The 21683-nt window shown below is 46.4% G+C and overlaps 1 non-coding gene across 1 annotated transcript; it reads left to right on the forward strand.

The window, feature by feature from the left end:
* Nucleotides 1-4869: 4869 nt before the first annotated feature.
* TRNAH-GUG (transfer RNA histidin (anticodon GUG)) lies at nt 4870-4941 on the forward strand. Its single transcript has one exon. It is a non-coding gene; the product is annotated as a tRNA-His (tRNA).
* The last annotated feature ends 16742 nt before the right edge of the window (nt 4942-21683 follow it).

The following is a 21683-nucleotide window of genomic DNA, read 5'->3' on the forward strand; positions in this document are numbered from 1 at the left end:
TTGCGGTGAGGCAATGTCACGGCAGTTGGGCAGATATTTTAGAATTTCCATTAATACATTGGCAATCTCTGTGGAGGACTGAAACAATTCGATATGTCCTGTTACTGTTATGAACCTTTTGTTTCTTTAATGCTCTTTGCACACTTTTTCATCGGGTGACTGTAATGTATTTCAACCAAATCTAATTAAGAGCGCATTATGTGGTGACATTTGCAGTACATGAAACATTATAACACTGCCATTTACGTCAATAACCACTAGCTTGATTAAGACATATGTATTGCAGCGAAAGTATTTCCCAGTTACAAATGGGAATAAAAACAACATCCGCGAGGGATTGAACCAACGACATTTAACTGATGTTGCCAATGGAGCGCGTTACAGAGAGCGCGAGGTCCCGCCTTTACAGTCACACGCTGATGATAATACAGATGTTTAAATAAACAGGCATATCTGTGGACTTGTGGTCTTTCTACATTGGGACTCATAGTCTAGTCCTAGGCTATTGTAGGCACTGGAGTATCTTTTAGTGGAATGAGAGGCATTCTGTAGTCGCGTGAAAGGACCTTTCAAGTCAATCTGATCTGTATTGTCCTGCGAAAAAAAGCGTTCTTAGACACAGTGAGGAGTTTTTGGGGATAATGGGAAAATCATTTCCAACTAAATGACAGGAATTTCTTAGTCCAATCATGAGGTGTGCTAGGCTTTTTTATACTGTGGCGGAAAGAGAGAGAGTATAACAGTCATTATAAATAAAGGGCCAAGGAAGTTACAGTTTATGGAAGGAACAATTTGCACATAGTTTTAGAATGTGGTCAGGAGGAGGACAATGTGCTTACACATATGAAACATTAGAAGGTAGACATTATGGAAGCACATATATTTCTTTATTTTTATTGTATTTGGGGAGAGGGGGTTAATATAGCACGTCCAATGTGGAAAAGTGCTTTCAATAGCACCTTGCAGGTGGGCGACATCTAGAGCTGTGCAGTAGCCACCCATGCCCCAGACGTCAAAGAGAACAAGAAGTTACACATGTTGGAAGTGAGGGTGAGACATTGAGGAGATATGATCCCCGTATGAAGCCGAGAGAAGGAGGAGGCGTGAACGTGCATCCATGTATGCAGGCGAGAAGGGAAGGAGCATTGGTCATGCATCCCTGCATGAGGGTGAGACAGGGAGGAGATATGATCCCCGTATGAAGCCGAGAGAAGGAGGAGGCGTGAACGTGCAGCCATGTATGCGGGCGAGACAGGAAGGAGCATTGGTCATGCATCCCTGCATGAGGGTGAGACAGGGAGGAGATATGATCCCCGTATGAAGCCGAGAGAAGGAGGAGGCGTGAACGTGCATCCATGTATGCAGGCGAGAAGGGAAGGAGCATTGGTCATGCATGCCTGCATGAGGGTGAGACAGGGAGGAGATATGATCCCTGTATGAAGCCGAGAGAAGGAGGAGGCGTGAACGTGCATCCATGTATGCGGGCGAGACAGGAAGGAGCATTGGTCATGCATCCCTGCATGAGGGTGAGACAGGGAGGAGATATGATCCCCGTATGAAGCCGAGAGAAGGAGGAGGCGTGAACGTGCATCCATGTATGCGGGCGAGATGGGAAGGAGCATTGGTCATGCATCCCTTCCTGAGGGTGAGACAGGGAGGAGATAAAATCCCTGTATGAAGCCGAGAGAACGAGGAGACATGAACGTGCATCCATGTATGCGGGCGAGAAGGGAAGGAGCATTGGTCATGCATCCCTGCATGAGGGTGAGACAGGGAGGAGATAAAATCCCTGTATGAAGCCAAGAGAACGAAGCGGCATGAACATGCATCCTTGTATGCAGGTGTGACATGGAGTCATCATGAACATGCATCCCTTTATAAGGACATAACATGGAGGACGCATGAACATGAATGCCTGAATTTTATGGTGTTGGCCTTCGGGTGATTTGGCACGTGCAATTGGTGAAGAGCACTTCTCCTGCGCAAAAAAAGAAATGTACTATTAGCACCCCGGAGGGAGCCTCTGCACTTCTTATAGGGAGAAAACTCTGCAATGGAAGGGGACAGGGTCAATAACAGCTGTAAACTCTCACAAGACCATCACTGCTCTCACACTTTCCTGCTCTCAGGCTGGCGGGCCATTATCGGCCCTGGCTGCCGCACCATTGCCAGGTTTGTGTAACTATATTATTTCTAATTGGCTCCACTTTGATGACTTTCATTTGGATTCTGACTTGATTATTGAGATCTTAAATAAGTGACTGGGGATCAGGTGTCCACTTATTCTCATGGATAACATCACAACCAACCTTTAATTCAAACATGAGTCATGACATCACAGATGGATTACAGCTTATGATAGAGGTGGAACGTCACATTGTAGTAGCCCAAGTAGCTCGCCGTGATCGTATAGTGGTTAGTACTCTGCGTTGTGGCCGCAGCAACCTCAGGTTCGAATCCGAGTCACGGCATTGCGGTGAGGCAATGTCACGGCAGTTGGGCAGATATTTTAGAATTTCCATTAATACATTGGCAATCTCTGTGGAGGACTGAAACAATTCGATATGTCCTGTTACTGTTATGAACCTTTTGTTTCTTTAATGCTCTTTGCACACTTTTTCATCGGGTGACTGTAATGTATTTCAACCAAATCTAATTAAGAGCGCATTATGTGGTGACATTTGCAGTACATGAAACATTATAACACTGCCATTTACGTCAATAACCACTAGCTTGATTAAGACATATGTATTGCAGCGACAGTATTTCCCAGTTACAAATGGGAATAAAAACAACATCCGCGAGGGATTGAACCAACGACATTTAACTGATGTTGCCAATGGAGCGCGTTACAGAGAGCGCGAGGTCCCGCCTTTACAGTCACACGCTGATGATAATACAGATGTTTAAATAAACAGGCATATCTGTGGACTTGTGGTCTTTCTACATTGGGACTCATAGTCTAGTCCTAGGCTATTGTAGGCACTGGAGTATCTTTTAGTGGAATGAGAGGCATTCTGTAGTCGCGTGAAAGGACCTTTCAAGTCAATCTGATCTGTATTGTCCTGTGAAAAAAAGCGTTCTGAGACACAGTGAGGAGTTTTTGGGGATAATGGGAAAATCATTTCCAACTAAATGACAGGAATTTCTTAATCCAATCATGAGGTGTGCTAGGCTTTTTTATACTGTGGCGGAAAGAGAGAGAGTATAACAGTCATTATAAATAAAGGGCCAAGGAAGTTACAGTTTATGGAAGGAACAATTTGCACATAGTTTTAGAATGTGGTCAGGAGGAGGACAATGTGCTTACACATATGAAACATTAGAAGGTAGACATTATGGAAGCACATATATTTCTTTATTTTTATTGTATTTGGGGAGAGGGGGTTAATATAGCACGTCCAATGTGGAAAAGTGCTTTCAATAGCACCTTGCAGGTGGGCGACATCTAGAGCTGTGCAGTAGCCACCCATGCCCCAGACGTCAAAGAGAACAAGAAGTTACACATGTTGGAAGTGAGGGTGAGACATTGAGGAGATATGATCCCCGTATGAAGCCGAGAGAAGGAGGAGGCGTGAACGTGCATCCATGTATGCAGGCGAGAAGGGAAGGAGCATTGGTCATGCATCCCTGCATGAGGGTGAGACAGGGAGGAGATATGATCCCCGTATGAAGCCGAGAGAAGGAGGAGGCGTGAACGTGCAGCCATGTATGCGGGCGAGACAGGAAGGAGCATTGGTCATGCATCCCTGCATGAGGGTGAGACAGGGAGGAGATATGATCCCCGTATGAAGCCGAGAGAAGGAGGAGGCGTGAACGTGCATCCATGTATGCAGGCGAGAAGGGAAGGAGCATTGGTCATGCATGCCTGCATGAGGGTGAGACAGGGAGGAGATATGATCCCTGTATGAAGCCGAGAGAAGGAGGAGGCGTGAACGTGCATCCATGTATGCGGGCGAGACAGGAAGGAGCATTGGTCATGCATCCCTGCATGAGGGTGAGACAGGGAGGAGATATGATCCCCGTATGAAGCAGAGAGAAGGAGGAGGCGTGAACGTGCATCCATGTATGCGGGCGAGACGGGAAGGAGCATTGGTCATGCATCCCTTCCTGAGGGTGAGACAGGGAGGAGATAAAATCCCTGTATGAAGCCGAGAGAACGAGGAGACATGAACGTGCATCCATGTATGCGGGCGAGAAGGGAAGGAGCATTGGTCATGCATCCCTGCATGAGGGTGAGACAGGGAGGAGATAAAATCCCTGTATGAAGCCAAGAGAACGAGGCGGCATGAACATACATCCTTGTATGCAGGTGTGACATGGAGTCATCATGAACATGCATCCCTTTATAAGGACATAACATGGAGGACGCATGAACATGAATGCCTGAATTTTATGGTGGTGGCCTTCGGGTGATTTGGCACGTGCAATTGGTGAAGAGCACTTCTCCTGCGCAAAAAAAGAAATGTACTATTAGCACCCCGGAGGGAGCCTCTGCACTTCTTATAGGGAGAAAACTCTGCAATGGAAGGGGACAGGGTCAATAACAGCTGTAAACTCTCACAAGACCATCACTGCTCTCACACTTTCCTGCTCTCAGGCTGGCGGGCCATTATCGGCCCTGGCTGCCGCACCATTGCCAGGTTTGTGTAACTATATTATTTCTAATTGGCTCCACTTTGATGACTTTCATTTGGATTCTGACTTGATTATTGAGATCTTAAATAAGTGACTGGGGATCAGGTGTCCACTTATTCTCATGGATAACATCACAACCAACCTTTAATTCAAACATGAGTCATGACATCACAGATGGATTACAGCTTATGATAGAGGTGGAACGTCACATTGTAGTAGCCCAAGTAGCTCGCCGTGATCGTATAGTGGTTAGTACTCTGCGTTGTGGCCGCAGCAACCTCGGTTCGAATCCGAGTCACGGCATTGCGGTGAGGCAATGTCACGGCAGTTGGGCAGATATTTTAGAATTTCCATTAATACATTGGCAATCTCTGTGGAGGACTGAAACAATTCGATATGTCCTGTTACTGTTATGAACCTTTTGTTTCTTTAATGCTCTTTGCACACTTTTTCATCGGGTGACTGTAATGTATTTCAACCAAATCTAATTAAGAGCGCATTATGTGGTGACATTTGCAGTACATGAAACATTATAACACTGCCATTTACGTCAATAACCACTAGCTTGATTAAGACATATGTATTGCAGCGACAGTATTTCCCAGTTACAAATGGGAATAAAAACAACATCCGCGAGGGATTGAACCAACGACATTTAACTGATGTTGCCAATGGAGCGCGTTACAGAGAGCGCGAGGTCCCGCCTTTACAGTCACACGCTGATGATAATACAGATGTTTAAATAAACAGGCATATCTGTGGACTTGTGGTCTTTCTACATTGGGACTCATAGTCTAGTCCTAGGCTATTGTAGGCACTGGAGTATCTTTTAGTGGAATGAGAGGCATTCTGTAGTCGCGTGAAAGGACCTTTCAAGTCAATCTGATCTGTATTGTCCTGCGAAAAAAAGCGTTCTTAGACACAGTGAGGAGTTTTTGGGGATAATGGGAAAATCATTTCCAACTAAATGACAGGAATTTCTTAGTCCAATCATGAGGTGTGCTAGGCTTTTTTATACTGTGGCGGAAAGAGAGAGAGTATAACAGTCATTATAAATAAAGGGCCAAGGAAGTTACAGTTTATGGAAGGAACAATTTGCACATAGTTTTAGAATGTGGTCAGGAGGAGGACAATGTGCTTACACATATGAAACATTAGAAGGTAGACATTATGGAAGCACATATATTTCTTTATTTTTATTGTATTTGGGGAGAGGGGGTTAATATAGCTCGTCCAATGTGGAAAAGTGCTTTCAATAGCACCTTGCAGGTGGGTGACATCTAGAGCTGTGCAGTAGCCACCCATGCCCCAGACGTCAAAGAGAACAAGAAGTTACACATGTTGGAAGTGAGGGTGAGACATTGAGGAGATATGATCCCCGTATGAAGCCGAGAGAAGGAGGAGGCGTGAACGTGCATCCATGTATGCAGGCGAGAAGGGAAGGAGCATTGGTCATGCATCCCTGCATGAGGGTGAGACAGGGAGGAGATATGATCCCCGTATGAAGCCGAGAGAAGGAGGAGGCGTGAACGTGCAGCCATGTATGCGGGCGAGACAGGAAGGAGCATTGGTCATGCATCCCTGCATGAGGGTGAGACAGGGAGGAGATATGATCCCCGTATGAAGCCGAGAGAAGGAGGAGGCGTGAACGTGCATCCATGTATGCAGGCGAGAAGGGAAGGAGCATTGGTCATGCATGCCTGCATGAGGGTGAGACAGGGAGGAGATATGATCCCTGTATGAAGCCGAGGGAAGGAGGAGGCGTGAACGTGCATCCATGTATGCGGGCGAGACAGGAAGGAGCATTGGTCATGCATCCCTGCATGAGGGTGAGACAGGGAGGAGATATGATCCCCGTATGAAGCCGAGAGAAGGAGGAGGCGTGAACGTGCATCCATGTATGCGGGCGAGACGGGAAGGAGCATTGGTCATGCATCCCTTCCTGAGGGTGAGACAGGGAGGAGATAAAATCCCTGTATGAAGCCGAGAGAACGAGGAGACATGAACGTGCATCCATGTATGCGGGCGAGAAGGGAAGGAGCATTGGTCATGCATCCCTGCATGAGGGTGAGACAGGGAGGAGATAAAATCCCTGTATGAAGCCAAGAGAACGAGGCAGCATGAACATACATCCTTGTATGCAGGTGTGACATGGAGTCATCATGAACATGCATCCCTTTATAAGGACATAACATGGAGGACGCATGAACATGAATGCCTGAATTTTATGGTGGTGGCCTTCGGGTGATTTGGCACGTGCAATTGGTGAAGAGCACTTCTCCTGCGCAAAAAAAGAAATGTACTATTAGCACCCCGGAGGGAGCCTCTGCACTTCTTATAGGGAGAAAACTCTGCAATGGAAGGGGACAGAGTCAATAACAGCTGTAAACTCTCACAAGACCATCACTGCTCTCACACTTTCCTGCTCTCAGGCTGGCGGGCCATTATCGGCCCTGGCTGCCGCACCATTGCCAGGTTTGTGTAACTATATTATTTCTAATTGGCTCCACTTTGATGACTTTCATTTGGATTCTGACTTGATTATTGAGATCTTAAATAAGTGACTGGGGATCAGGTGTCCACTTATTCTCATGGATAACATCACAACCAACCTTTAATTCAAACATGAGTCATGACATCACAGATGGATTACAGCTTATGATAGAGGTGGAACGTCACATTGTAGTAGCCCAAGTAGCTCGCCGTGATCATATAGTGGTTAGTACTCTGCGTTGTGGCCGCAGCAACCTCGGTTCGAATCCGAGTCACGGCATTGCGGTGTGGCAATGTCACGGCAGTTGGGCAGATATTTTAGAATTTCCATTAATACATTGGCAATCTCTGTGGAGGACTGAAACAATTCGATATGTCCTGTTACTGTTATGAACCTTTTGTTTCTTTAATGCTCTTTGCACACTTTTTCATCGGGTGACTGTAATGTATTTCAACCAAATCTAATTAAGAGCGCATTATGTGGTGACATTTGCAGTACATGAAACATTATAACACTGCCATTTACGTCAATAACCACTAGCTTGATTAAGACATATGTATTGCAGCGACAGTATTTCCCAGTTACAAATGGGAATAAAAACAACATCCGCGAGGGATTGAACCAACGACATTTAACTGATGTTGCCAATGGAGCGCGTTACAGAGAGCGCGAGGTCCCGCCTTTACAGTCACACGCTGATGATAATACAGATGTTTAAATAAACAGGCATATCTGTGGACTTGTGGTCTTTCTACATTGGGACTCATAGTCTAGTCCTAGGCTATTGTAGGCACTGGAGTATCTTTTAGTGGAATGAGAGGCATTCTGTAGTCGCGTGAAAGGACCTTTCAAGTCAATCTGATCTGTATTGTCCTGTGAAAAAAAGCGTTCTTAGACACAGTGAGGAGTTTTTGGGGATAATGGGAAAATCATTTCCAACTAAATGACAGGAATTTCTTCGTCCAATCATGAGGTGTGCTAGGCTTTTTTATACTGTGGCGGAAAGAGAGAGAGTATAACAGTCATTATAAATAAAGGGCCAAGGAAGTTACAGTTTATGGAAGGAACAATTTGCACATAGTTCTAGAATGTGGTCAGGAGGAGGACAATGTGCTTACACATATGAAACATTAGAAGGTAGACATTATGGAAGCACATATATTTCTTTATTTTTATTGTATTTGGGGAGAGGGGGTTAATATAGCACGTCCAATGTGGAAAAGTGCTTTCAATAGCACCTTGCAGGTGGGCGACATCTAGAGCTGTGCAGTAGCCACCCATGCCCCAGACGTCAAAGAGAACAAGAAGTTACACATGTTGGAAGTGAGGGTGAGACATTGAGGAGATATGATCCCCGTATGAAGCCGAGAGAAGGAGGAGGCGTGAACGTGCATCCATGTATGCAGGCGAGAAGGGAAGGAGCATTGGTCATGCATCCCTGCATGAGGGTGAGACAGGGAGGAGATATGATCCCCGTATGAAGCCGAGAGAAGGAGGAGGCGTGAACGTGCAGCCATGTATGCGGGCGAGACAGGAAGGAGCATTGGTCATGCATCCCTGCATGAGGGTGAGACAGGGAGGAGATATGATCCCCGTATGAAGCCGAGAGAAGGAGGAGGCGTGAACGTGCATCCATGTATGCAGGCGAGAAGGGAAGGAGCATTGGTCATGCATGCCTGCATGAGGGTGAGACAGGGAGGAGATATGATCCCTGTATGAAGCCGAGAGAAGGAGGAGGCGTGAACGTGCATCCATGTATGCGGGCGAGACAGGAAGGAGCATTGGTCATGCATCCCTGCATGAGGGTGAGACAGGGAGGAGATATGATCCCCGTATGAAGCCGAGAGAAGGAGGAGGCGTGAACGTGCATCCATATATGCGGGCGAGACGGGAAGGAGCATTGGTCATGCATCCCTTCCTGAGGGTGAGACAGGGAGGAGATAAAATCCCTGTATGAAGCCGAGAGAACGAGGAGACATGAACGTGCATCCATGTATGCGGGCGAGAAGGGAAGGAGCATTGGTCATGCATCCCTGCATGAGGGTGAGACAGGGAGGAGATAAAATCCCTGTATGAAGCCAAGAGAACGAGGCGGCATGAACATACATCCTTGTATGCAGGTGTGACATGGAGTCATCATGAACATGCATCCCTTTATAAGGACATAACATGGAGGACGCATGAACATGAATGCCTGAATTTTATGGTGGTGGCCTTCGGGTGATTTGGCACGTGCAATTGGTGAAGAGCACTTCTCCTGCGCAAAAAAAGAAATGTACTATTAGCACCCCGGAGGGAGCCTCTGCACTTCTTATAGGGAGAAAACTCTGCAATGGAAGGAGACAGGGTCAATAACAGCTGTAAACTCTCACAAGACCATCACTGCTCTCACACTTTCCTGCTCTCAGGCTGGCGGGCCATTATCGGCCCTGGCTGCCGCACCATTGCCAGGTTTGTGTAACTATATTATTTCTAATTGGCTCCACTTTGATGACTTTCATTTGGATTCTGACTTGATTATTGAGATCTTAAATAAGTGACTGGGGATCAGGTGTCCACTTATTCTCATGGATAACATCACAACCAACCTTTAATTCAAACATGAGTCATGACATCACAGATGGATTACAGCTTATGATAGAGGTGGAACGTCACATTGTAGTAGCCCAAGTAGCTCGCCGTGATCGTATAGTGGTTAGTACTCTGCGTTGTGGCCGCAGCAACCTCGGTCCGAGTCACGGCATTGCGGTGAGGCAATGTCACGGCAGTTGGGCAGATATTTTAGAATTTCCATTAATACATTGGCAATCTCTGTGGAGGACTGAAACAATTCGATATGTCCTGTTACTGTTATGAACCTTTTGTTTCTTTAATGCTCTTTGCACACTTTTTCATCGGGTGACTGTAATGTATTTCAACCAAATCTAATTAAGAGCGCATTATGTGGTGACATTTGCAGTACATGAAACATTATAACACTGCCATTTACGTCAATAACCACTAGCTTGATTAAGACATATGTATTGCAGCGACAGTATTTCCCAGTTACAAATGGGAATAAAAACAACATCCGCGAGGGATTGAACCAACGACATTTAACTGATGTTGCCAATGGAGCGCGTTACAGAGAGCGCGAGGTCCCGCCTTTACAGTCACACGCTGATGATAATACAGATGTTTAAATAAACAGGCATATCTGTGGACTTGTGGTCTTTCTACATTGGGACTCATAGTCTAGTCCTAGGCTATTGTAGGCACTGGAGTATCTTTTAGTGGAATGAGAGGCATTCTGTAGTCGCGTGAAAGGACCTTTCAAGTCAATCTGATCTGTATTGTCCTGTGAAAAAAAGCGTTCTTAGACACAGTGAGGAGTTTTTGGGGATAATGGGAAAATCATTTCCAACTAAATGACAGGAATTTCTTAGTCCAATCATGAGGTGTGCTAGGCTTTTTTATACTGTGGCGGAAAGAGAGAGAGTATAACAGTCATTATAAATAAAGGGCCAACGAAGTTACAGTTTATGGAAGGAACAATTTGCACATAGTTTTAGAATGTGGTCAGGAGGAGGACAATGTGCTTACACATATGAAACATTAGAAGGTAGACATTATGGAAGCACATATATTTCTTTATTTTTATTGTATTTGGGGAGAGGGGGTTAATATAGCACGTCCAATGTGGAAAAGTGCTTTCAATAGCACCTTGCAGGTGGGCGACATCTAGAGCTGTGCAGTAGCCACCCATGCCCCAGACGTCAAAGAGAACAAGAAGTTACACATGTTGGAAGTGAGGGTGAGACATTAAGGAGATATGATCCCCGTATGAAGCCGAGAGAAGGAGGAGGCGTGAACGTGCATCCATGTATGCAGGCGAGAAGGGAAGGAGCATTGGTCATGCATCCCTGCATGAGGGTGAGACAGGGAGGAGATATGATCCCCGTATGAAGCCGAGAGAAGGAGGAGGCGTGAACGTGCAGCCATGTATGCGGGCGAGACAGGAAGGAGCATTGGTCATGCATCCCTGCATGAGGGTGAGACAGGGAGGAGATATGATCCCCGTATGAAGCCGAGAGAAGGAGGAGGCGTGAACGTGCATCCATGTATGCAGGCGAGAAGGGAAGGAGCATTGGTCATGCATGCCTGCATGAGGGTGAGACAGGGAGGAGATATGATCCCTGTATGAAGCCGAGAGAAGGAGGAGGCGTGAACGTGCATCCATGTATGCGGGCGAGACAGGAAGGAGCATTGGTCATGCATCCCTGCATGAGGGTGAGACAGGGAGGAGATATGATCCCCGTATGAAGCCGAGAGAAGGAGGAGGCGTGAACGTGCATCCATGTATGCGGGCGAGACGGGAAGGAGCATTGGTCATGCATCCCTTCCTGAGGGTGAGACAGGGAGGAGATAAAATCCCTGTATGAAGCCGAGAGAACGAGGAGACATGAACGTGCATCCATGTATGCGGGCGAGAAGGGAAGGAGCATTGGTCATGTCTCCCTGCATGAGGGTGAGACAGGGAGGAGATAAAATCCCTGTATGAAGCCAAGAGAACGAGGCGGCATGAACATACATCCTTGTATGCAGGTTTGACATGGAGTCATCATGAACATGCCGGTCAAGTGGCACAGCGAGTAGAGCGCTCGCTTTGACATCAGTGCAGAGCCTGCGAACGCAGGTTCGAATCCCGGCAGCGCCAAACTCAGCGTTTCATCCTTCCGAGGTCGATAAATGAGCACCACACACCGTGGGTAATAATAAGCAGCGCTCAGATACCTGAGGGTTCGTAGCGCTATATAAAAGCCAAATTATTATTATTATTATTATTAACATGCATCCCTTTATAAGGACATAACATGGAGGACGCATGAACATGAATGCCTGAATTTTATGGTGGTGGCCTTCGGGTGATTTGGCACGTGCAATTGGTGAAGAGCACTTCTCCTGCGCAAAAAAAGAAATGTACTATTAGCACCCCGGAGGGAGCCTCTGCACTTCTTATAGGGAGAAAACTCTGCAATGGAAGGGGACAGGGTCAATAACAGCTGTAAACTCTCACAAGACCATCACTGCTCTCACACTTTCCTGCTCTCAGGCTGGCGGGCCATTATCGGCCCTGGCTGCCGCACCATTGCCAGGTTTGTGTAACTATATTATTTCTAATTGGCTCCACTTTGATGACTTTCATTTGGATTCTGACTTGATTATTGAGATCTTAAATAAGTGACTGGGGATCAGGTGTCCACTTATTATCATGGATAACATCACAACCAACCTTTAATTCAAACATGAGTCATGACATCACAGATGGATTACAGCTTATGATAGAGGTGGAACGTCACATTGTAGTAGCCCAAGTAGCTCGCCGTGATCGTATAGTGGTTAGTACTCTGCGTTGTGGCCGCAGCAACCTCGGTTCGAATCCGAGTTGGGCAGATATTTTAGAATTTCCATTAATACATTGGCAATCTCTGTGGAGGACTGAAACAATTCGATATGTCCTGTTACTGTTATGAACCTTTTGTTTCTTTAATGCTCTTTGCACACTTTTTCATCGGGTGACTGTAATGTATTTCAACCAAATCTAATTAAGAGCGCATTATGTGGTGACATTTGCAGTACATGAAACATTATAACACTGCCATTTACGTCAATAACCACTAGCTTGATTAAGACATATGTATTGCAGCGACAGTATTTCCCAGTTACAAATGGGAATAAAAACAACATCCGCGAGGGATTGAACCAACGACATTTAACTGATGTTGCCAATGGAGCGCGTTACAGAGAGCGCGAGGTCCCGCCTTTACAGTCACACGCTGATGATAATACAGATGTTTAAATAAACAGGCATATCTGTGGACTTGTGGTCTTTCTACATTGGGACTCATAGTCTAGTCCTAGGCTATTGTAGGCACTGGAGTATCTTTTAGTGGAATGAGAGGCATTCTGTAGTCGCGTGAAAGGACCTTTCAAGTCAATCTGATCTGTATTGTCCTGTGAAAAAAAGCGTTCTTAGACACAGTGAGGAGTTTTTGGGGATAATGGGAAAATCATTTCCAACTAAATGACAGGAATTTCTTAGTCCAATCATGAGGTGTGCTAGGCTTTTTTATACTGTGGCGGAAAGAGAGAGAGTATAACAGTCATTATAAATAAAGGGCCAAGGAAGTTACAGTTTATGGAAGGAACAATTTGCACATAGTTTTAGAATGTGGTCAGGAGGAGGACAATGTGCTTACACATATGAAACATTAGAAGGTAGACATTATGGAAGCACATATATTTCTTTATTTTTATTGTATTTGGGGAGAGGGGGTTAATATAGCACGTCCAATGTGGAAAAGTGCTTTCAATAGCACCTTGCAGGTGGGCGACATCTAGAGCTGTGCAGTAGCCACCCATGCCCCAGACGTCAAAGAGAACAAGAAGTTACACATGTTGGAAGTGAGGGTGAGACATTGAGGAGATATGATCCCCGTATGAAGCCGAGAGAAGGAGGAGGCGTGAACGTGCATCCATGTATGCAGGCGAGAAGGGAAGGAGCATTGGTCATGCATCCCTGCATGAGGGTGAGACAGGGAGGAGATATGATCCCCGTATGAAGCCGAGAGAAGGAGGAGGCGTGAACGTGCATCCATGTATGCGGGCGGGACAGGAAGGAGCATTGGTCATGCATCCCTGCATGAGGGTGAGACAGGGAGGAGATATGATCCCCGTATGAAGCCGAGAGAAGGAGGAGGCGTGAACGTGCATCCATGTATGCAGGCGAGAAGGGAAGGAGCATTGGTCATGCATGCCTGCATGAGGGTGAGACAGGGAGGAGATATGATCCCTGTATGAAGCCGAGAGAAGGAGGAGGCGTGAACGTGCATCCATGTATGCGGGCGAGACAGGAAGGAGCATTGGTCATGCATCCCTGCATGAGGGTGAGACAGGGAGGAGATATGATCCCCGTATGAAGCCGAGAGAAGGAGGAGGCGTGAACGTGCATCCATGTATGCGGGCGAGACGGGAAGGAGCATTGGTCATGCATCCCTTCCTGAGGGTGAGACAGGGAGGAGATAAAATCCCTGTATGAAGCCGAGAGAACGAGGAGACATGAACGTGCATCCATGTATGCGGGCGAGAAGGGAAGGAGCATTGGTCATGCATCCCTGCATGAGGGTGAGACAGGGAGGAGATAAAATCCCTGTATGAAGCCAAGAGAACGAGGCGGCATGAACATACATCCTTGTATGCAGGTGTGACATGGAGTCATCATGAACATGCATCCCTTTATAAGGACATAACATGGAGGACGCATGAACATGAATGCCTGAATTTTATGGTGGTGGCCTTCAGGTGATTTGGCACGTGCAATTGGTGAAGAGCACTTCTCCTGCGCAAAAAAAGAAATGTACTATTAGCACCCCGGAGGGAGCCTCTGCACTTCTTATAGGGAGAAAACTCTGCAATGGAAGGGGACAGGGTCAATAACAGCTGTAAACTCTCACAAGACCATCACTGCTCTCACACTTTCCTGCTCTCAGACTGGCGGGCCATTATCGGCCCTGGCTGCCGCACCATTGCCAGGTTTGTGTAACTATATTATTTCTAATTGGCTCCACTTTGATGACTTTCATTTGGATTCTGACTTGATTATTGAGATCTTAAATAAGTGACTGGGGATCAGGTGTCCACTTATTCTCATGGATAACATCACAACCAACCTTTAATTCAAACATGAGTCATGACATCACAGATGGATTACAGCTTATGATAGAGGTGGAACGTCACATTGTAGTAGCCCAAGTAGCTCGCTGTGATCGTATAGTGGTTAGTACTCTGCGTTGTGGCCGCAGCAACCTCGGTTCGACTCCGAGTCACGGCATTGCGGTGAGGCAATGTCACGGCAGTTGGGCAGATATTTTAGAATTTCCATTAATACATTGGCAATCTCTGTGGAGGACTGAAACAATTCGATATGTCCTGTTACTGTTATGAACCTTTTGTTTCTTTAGTGCTCTTTGCACACTTTTTCATCGGGTGACTGTAATGTATTTCAACCAAATCTAATTAAGAGCGCATTATGTGGTGACATTTGCAGTACATGAAACATTATAACACTGCCATTTACGTCAATAACCACTAGCTTGATTAAGACATATGTATTGCAGCGACAGTATTTCCCAGTTACAAATGGGAATAAAAACAACATCCGCGAGGGATTGAACCAACGACATTTAACTGATGTTGCCAATGGAGCGCGTTACAGAGAGCGCGAGGTCCCGCCTTTACAGTCACACGCTGATGATAATACAGATGTTTAAATAAACAGGCATATCTGTGGACTTGTGGTCTTTCTACATTGGGACTCTTAGTCTAGTCCTAGGCTATTGTAGGCACTGGAGTATCTTTTAGTGGAATGAGAGGCATTCTGTAGTCGCGTGAAAGGACCTTTCAAGTCAATCTGATCTGTATTGTCCTGTGAAAAAAAGCGTTCTTAGACACAGTGAGGAGTTTTTGGGGATAATGGGAAAATCATTTCCAACTAAATGACAGGAATTTCTTAGTCCAATCATGAGGTGTGCTAGGCTTTTTTATACTGTGGCGGAAAGAGAGAGAGTATAACAGTCATTATAAATAAAGGGCCAAGGAAGTTACAGTTTATGGAAGGAACAATTTGCACATAGTTTTAGAATGTGGTCAGGAGGAGGACAATGTGCTTACACATATGAAACATTAGAAGGTAGACATTATGGAAGCACATATATTTCTTTATTTTTATTGTATTTGGGGAGAGGGGGTTAATATAGCACGTCCAATGTGGAAAAGTGCTTTCAATAGCACCTTGCAGGTGGGCGACATCTAGAGCTGTGCAGTAGCCACCCATGCCCCAGACGTCAAAGAGAACAAGAAGTTGCACATGTTGGAAGTGAGGGTGAGACATTGAGGAGATATGATCCCCGTATGAAGCCGAGAGAAGGAGGAGGCGTGAACGTGCATCCATGTATGCAGGCGAGAAGGGAAGGAGCATTGGTCATGCATCCCTGCATGAGGGTGAGACAGGGAGGAGATATGATCCCCGTATGAAGCCGAGAGAAGGAGGAGGCGTGAACGTGCATCCATGTATGCGGGCGAGACAGGAAGGAGCATTGGTCATGCATCCCTGCATGAGGGTGAGACAGGGAGGAGATATGATCCCCGTATGAAGCCGAGAGAAGGAGGAGGCGTGAACGTGCATCCATGTATGCAGGCGAGAAGGGAAGCAGCATTGGTCATGCATCCCTGCATGAGGGTGAGACAGGGAGGAGATATGATCCCCGTATGAAGCCGAGAGAAGGAGGAGGCGTGAACGTGCATCCATGTATGCGGGCGAGACAGGAAGGAGCATTGGTCATGCATCCCTGCATGAGGGTGAGACAGGGAGGAGATATGATCCCCGTATGAAGCCGAGAGAAGGAGGAGGCGTGAACGTGCATCCATGTATGCGGGCGAGACGGGAAGGAGCATTGGTCATGCATCCCTTCCTGAGGGTGAGACAGGGAGGAGATAAAATCCCTGTATGAAGCCGAGAGAACGAGGAGACATGAACGTGCATCCATGTATGCGGGCGAGAAGGGAAGGAGCATTGGTCATGCATCCCTGCATGAGGGTGAGACAGGGAGGAGATAAAATCCCTGTATGAAGCCAAGAGAACGAGGCGGCATGAACATGCATCCTTGTATGCAGGTGTGACATGGAGTCATCATGAACATGCATCCCTTTATAAGGACATAACATGGAGGACGCATGAACATGAATGCCTGAATTTTATGGTGGTGGCCTTCGGGTGATTTGGCACGTGCAATTGGTGAAGAGCACTTCTCCTGCGCAAAAAAATAAATGTACTATTAGCACCCCGGAGGGAGCCTCTGCACTTCTTATAGGGAGAAAACTCTGCAATGGAAGGGGACAGGGTCAATAACAGCTGTAAACTCTCACAAGACCATCACTGCTCTCACACTTTCCTGCTCTCAGGCTGGCGGGCCATTATCGGCCCTGGCTGCCGCACCATTGCCAGGTTTGTGTAACTATATTATTTCTAATTGGCTCCACTTTGATGACTTTCATTTGGATTCTGACTTGATTATTGAGATCTTAAATAAGTGACTGGGGATCAGGTGTCCACTTATTCTCATGGATAACATCACAACCAACCTTTAATTCAAACATGAGTCATGACATCACAGATGGAGTACAGCTTATGATAGAGGTGGAACGACACATTGTAGCAGCCCAAGTAGCTTGCCGTGATTGTATAGTGGTTAGTACTCTGCGTTGTGGCCGCAGCAACCTCGGTTCGGATCCGAGTCACGGCATTGCGGTGAGGCAATGTCACGGCAGTTGGGCAGATATTTTAGAATTTCCATTAATACATTGGCAATCTCTGTGGAGGACTGAAACAATTCGATATGTCCTGTTACTGTTATGAACCTTTTGTTTCTTTAATGCTCTTTGCACACTTTTTCATCGGGTGACTGTAATGTATTTCAACCAAATCTAATTAAGAGCGCATTATGTGGTGACATTTGCAGTACATGAAACATTATAACACTGCCATTTACGTCAATAACCACTAGCTTGATTAAGACATATGTATTGCAGCGACAGTATTTCCCAGTTACAAATGGGAATAAAAACAACATCCGCGAGGGATTGAACCAACGACATTTAACTGATGTTGCCAATGGAGCGCGTTACAGAGAGCGCGAGGTCCCGCCTTTACAGTCACACGCTGATGATAATACAGATGTTTAAATAAACAGGCATATCTGTGGACTTGTGGTCTTTCTACATTGGGACTCATAGTCTAGTCCTAGGCTATTGTAGGCACTGGAGTATCTTTTAGTGGAATGAGAGGCATTCTGTAGTCGCGTGAAAGGACCTTTCAAGTCAATCTGATCTGTATTGTCCTGTGAAAAAAAGCGTTCTGAGACACAGTGAGGAGTTTTTGGGGATAATGGGAAAATCATTTCCAACTAAATGACAGGAATTTCTTAGTCCAATCATGAGGTGTGCTAGGCTTTTTTATACTGTGGCGGAAAGAGAGAGAGTATAACAGTCATTATAAATAAAGGGCCAAGGAAGTTACAGTTTATGGAAGGAACAATTTGCACATAGTTTTAGAATGTGGTCAGGAGGAGGACAATGTGCTTACACATATGAAACATTAGAAGGTAGACATTATGGAAGCACATATATTTCTTTATTTTTATTGTATTTGGGGAGAGGGGGTTAATATAGCACGTCCAATGTGGAAAAGGGCTTTCAATAGCACCTTGCAGGTGGGCGACATCTAGAGCTGTGCAGTAGCCACCCATGCCCCAGACGTCAAAGAGAACAAGAAGTTACACATGTTGGAAGTGAGGGTGAGACATTGAGGAGATATGATCCCCGTATGAAGCCGAGAGAAGGAGGAGGCGTGAACGTGCATCCATGTATGCAGGCGAGAAGGGAAGGAGCATTGGTCATGCATCCCTGCATGAGGGTGAGACAGGGAGGAGATATGATCCCCGTATGAAGCTGAGAGAAGGAGGAGGCGTGAACGTGCAGCCATGTATGCGGGCGAGACAGGAAGGAGCATTGGTCATGCATCCCTGCATGAGGGTGAGACAGGGAGGAGATATGATCCCCGTATGAAGCCGAGAGAAGGAGGAGGCGTGAACGTGCATCCATGTATGCAGGCGAGAAGGGAAGGAGCATTGGTCATGCATGCCTGCATGAGGGTGAGACAGGGAGGAGATATGATCCCTGTATGAAGCCGAGAGAAGGAGGAGGCGTGAACGTGCATCCATGTATGCGGGCGAGACAGGAAGGAGCATTGGTCATGCATCCCTGCATGAGGGTGAGACAGGGAGGAGATATGATCCCCGTATGAAGCCGAGAGAAGGAGGAGGCGTGAACGTGCATCCATGTATGCGGGCGAGACGGGAAGGAGCATTGGTCATGCATCCCTTCCTGAGGGTGAGACAGGGAGGAGATAAAATCCCTGTATGAAGCCGAGAGAACGAGGAGACATGAACGTGCATCCATGTATGCGGGCGAGAAGGGAAGGAGCATTGGTCATGCATCCCTGCATGAGGGTGAGACAGGGAGGAGATAAAATCCCTGTATGAAGCCAAGAGAACGAGGCGGCATGAACATACATCCTTGTATGCAGGTGTGACATGGAGTCATCATGAACATGCATCCCTTTATAAGGACATAACATGGAGGACGCATGAACATGAATGCCTGAATTTTATGGTGGTGGCCTTCGGGTGATTTGGCACGTGCAATTGGTGAAGAGCACTTCTCCTGCGCAAAAAAAGAAATGTACTATTAGCACCCCGGAGGGAGCCTCTGCACTTCTTATAGGGAGAAAACTCTGCAATGGAAGGGGACAGGGTCAATAACAGCTGTAAACTCTCACAAGACCATCACTGCTCTCACACTTTCCTGCTCTCAGGCTGGCGGGCCATTATCGGCCCTGGCTGCCGCACCATTGCCAGGTTTGTGTAACTATATTATTTCTAATTGGCTCCACTTTGATGACTTTCATTTGGATTCTGACTTGATTATTGAGATCTTAAATAAGTGACTGGGGATCAGGTGTCCACTTATTCTCATGGATAACATCACAACCAACCTTTAATTCAAACATGAGTCATGACATCACAGATGGATTACAGCTTATGATAGAGGTGGAACGTCACATTGTAGTAGCCCAAGTAGCTCGCCGTGATCATATAGTGGTTAGTACTCTGCGTTGTGGCCGCAGCAACCTCGGTTCGAATCCGAGTCACGGCATTGCGGTGTGGCAATGTCACGGCAGTTGGGCAGATATTTTAGAATTTCCATTAATACATTGGCAATCTCTGTGGAGGACTGAAACAATTCGATATGTCCTGTTACTGTTATGAACCTTTTGTTTCTTTAATGCTCTTTGCACACTTTTTCATCGGGTGACTGTAATGTATTTCAACCAAATCTAATTAAGAGCGCATTATGTGGTGACATTTGCAGTACATGAAACATTATAACACTGCCATTTACGTCAATAACCACTAGCTTGATTAAGACATATGTATTGCAGCGACAGTATTTCCCAGTTACAAATGGGAATAAAAACAACATCCGCGAGGGATTGAACCAACGACATTTAACTGATGTTGCCAATGGAGCGCGTTACAGAGAGCGCGAGGTCCCGCCTTTACAGTCACACGCTGATGATAATACAGATGTTTAAATAAACAGGCATATCTGTGGACTTGTGGTCTTTCTACATTGGGACTCATAGTCTAGTCCTAGGCTATTGTAGGCACTGGAGTATCTTTTAGTGGAATGAGAGGCATTCTGTAGTCGCGTGAAAGGACCTTTCAAGTCAATCTGATCTGTATTGTCCTGTGAAAAAAAGCGTTCTTAGACACAGTGAGGAGTTTTTGGGGATAATGGGAAAATCATTTCCAACTAAATGACAGGAATTTCTTCGTCCAATCATGAGGTGTGCTAGGCTTTTTTATACTGTGGCGGAAAGAGAGAGAGTATAACAGTCATTATAAATAAAGGGCCAAGGAAGTTACAGTTTATGGAAGGAACAATTTGCACATAGTTCTAGAATGTGGTCAGGAGGAGGACAATGTGCTTACACATATGAAACATTAGAAGGTAGACATTATGGAAGCACATATATTTCTTTATTTTTATTGTATTTGGGGAGAGGGGGTTAATATAGCACGTCCAATGTGGAAAAGTGCTTTCAATAGCACCTTGCAGGTGGGCGACATCTAGAGCTGTGCAGTAGCCACCCATGCCCCAGACGTCAAAGAGAACAAGAAGTTACACATGTTGGAAGTGAGGGTGAGACATTGAGGAGATATGATCCCCGTATGAAGCCGAGAGAAGGAGGAGGCGTGAACGTGCATCCATGTATGCAGGCGAGAAGGGAAGGAGCATTGGTCATGCATCCCTGCATGAGGGTGAGACAGGGAGGAGATATGATCCCCGTATGAAGCCGAGAGAAGGAGGAGGCGTGAACGTGCAGCCATGTATGCGGGCGAGACAGGAAGGAGCATTGGTCATGCATCCCTGCATGAGGGTGAGACAGGGAGGAGATATGATCCCCGTATGAAGCCGAGAGAAGGAGGAGGCGTGAACGTGCATCCATGTATGCAGGCGAGAAGGGAAGGAGCATTGGTCATGCATGCCTGCATGAGGGTGAGACAGGGAGGAGATATGATCCCTGTATGAAGCCGAGAGAAGGAGGAGGCGTGAACGTGCATCCATGTATGCGGGCGAGACAGGAAGGAGCATTGGTCATGCATCCCTGCATGAGGGTGAGACAGGGAGGAGATATGATCCCCGTATGAAGCCGAGAGAAGGAGGAGGCGTGAACGTGCATCCATATATGCGGGCGAGACGGGAAGGAGCATTGGTCATGCATCCCTTCCTGAGGGTGAGACAGGGAGGAGATAAAATCCCTGTATGAAGCCGAGAGAACGAGGAGACATGAACGTGCATCCATGTATGCGGGCGAGAAGGGAAGGAGCAT

This window comes from Ambystoma mexicanum (assembly GCF_040938575.1).
Source record: "Ambystoma mexicanum isolate Mex_15411 chromosome 12 unlocalized genomic scaffold, UKY_AmexF1_1 Mex_chr12_unloc.1, whole genome shotgun sequence".
In the NCBI taxonomy this organism is placed as follows: domain Eukaryota; kingdom Metazoa; phylum Chordata; class Amphibia; order Caudata; family Ambystomatidae; genus Ambystoma; species Ambystoma mexicanum.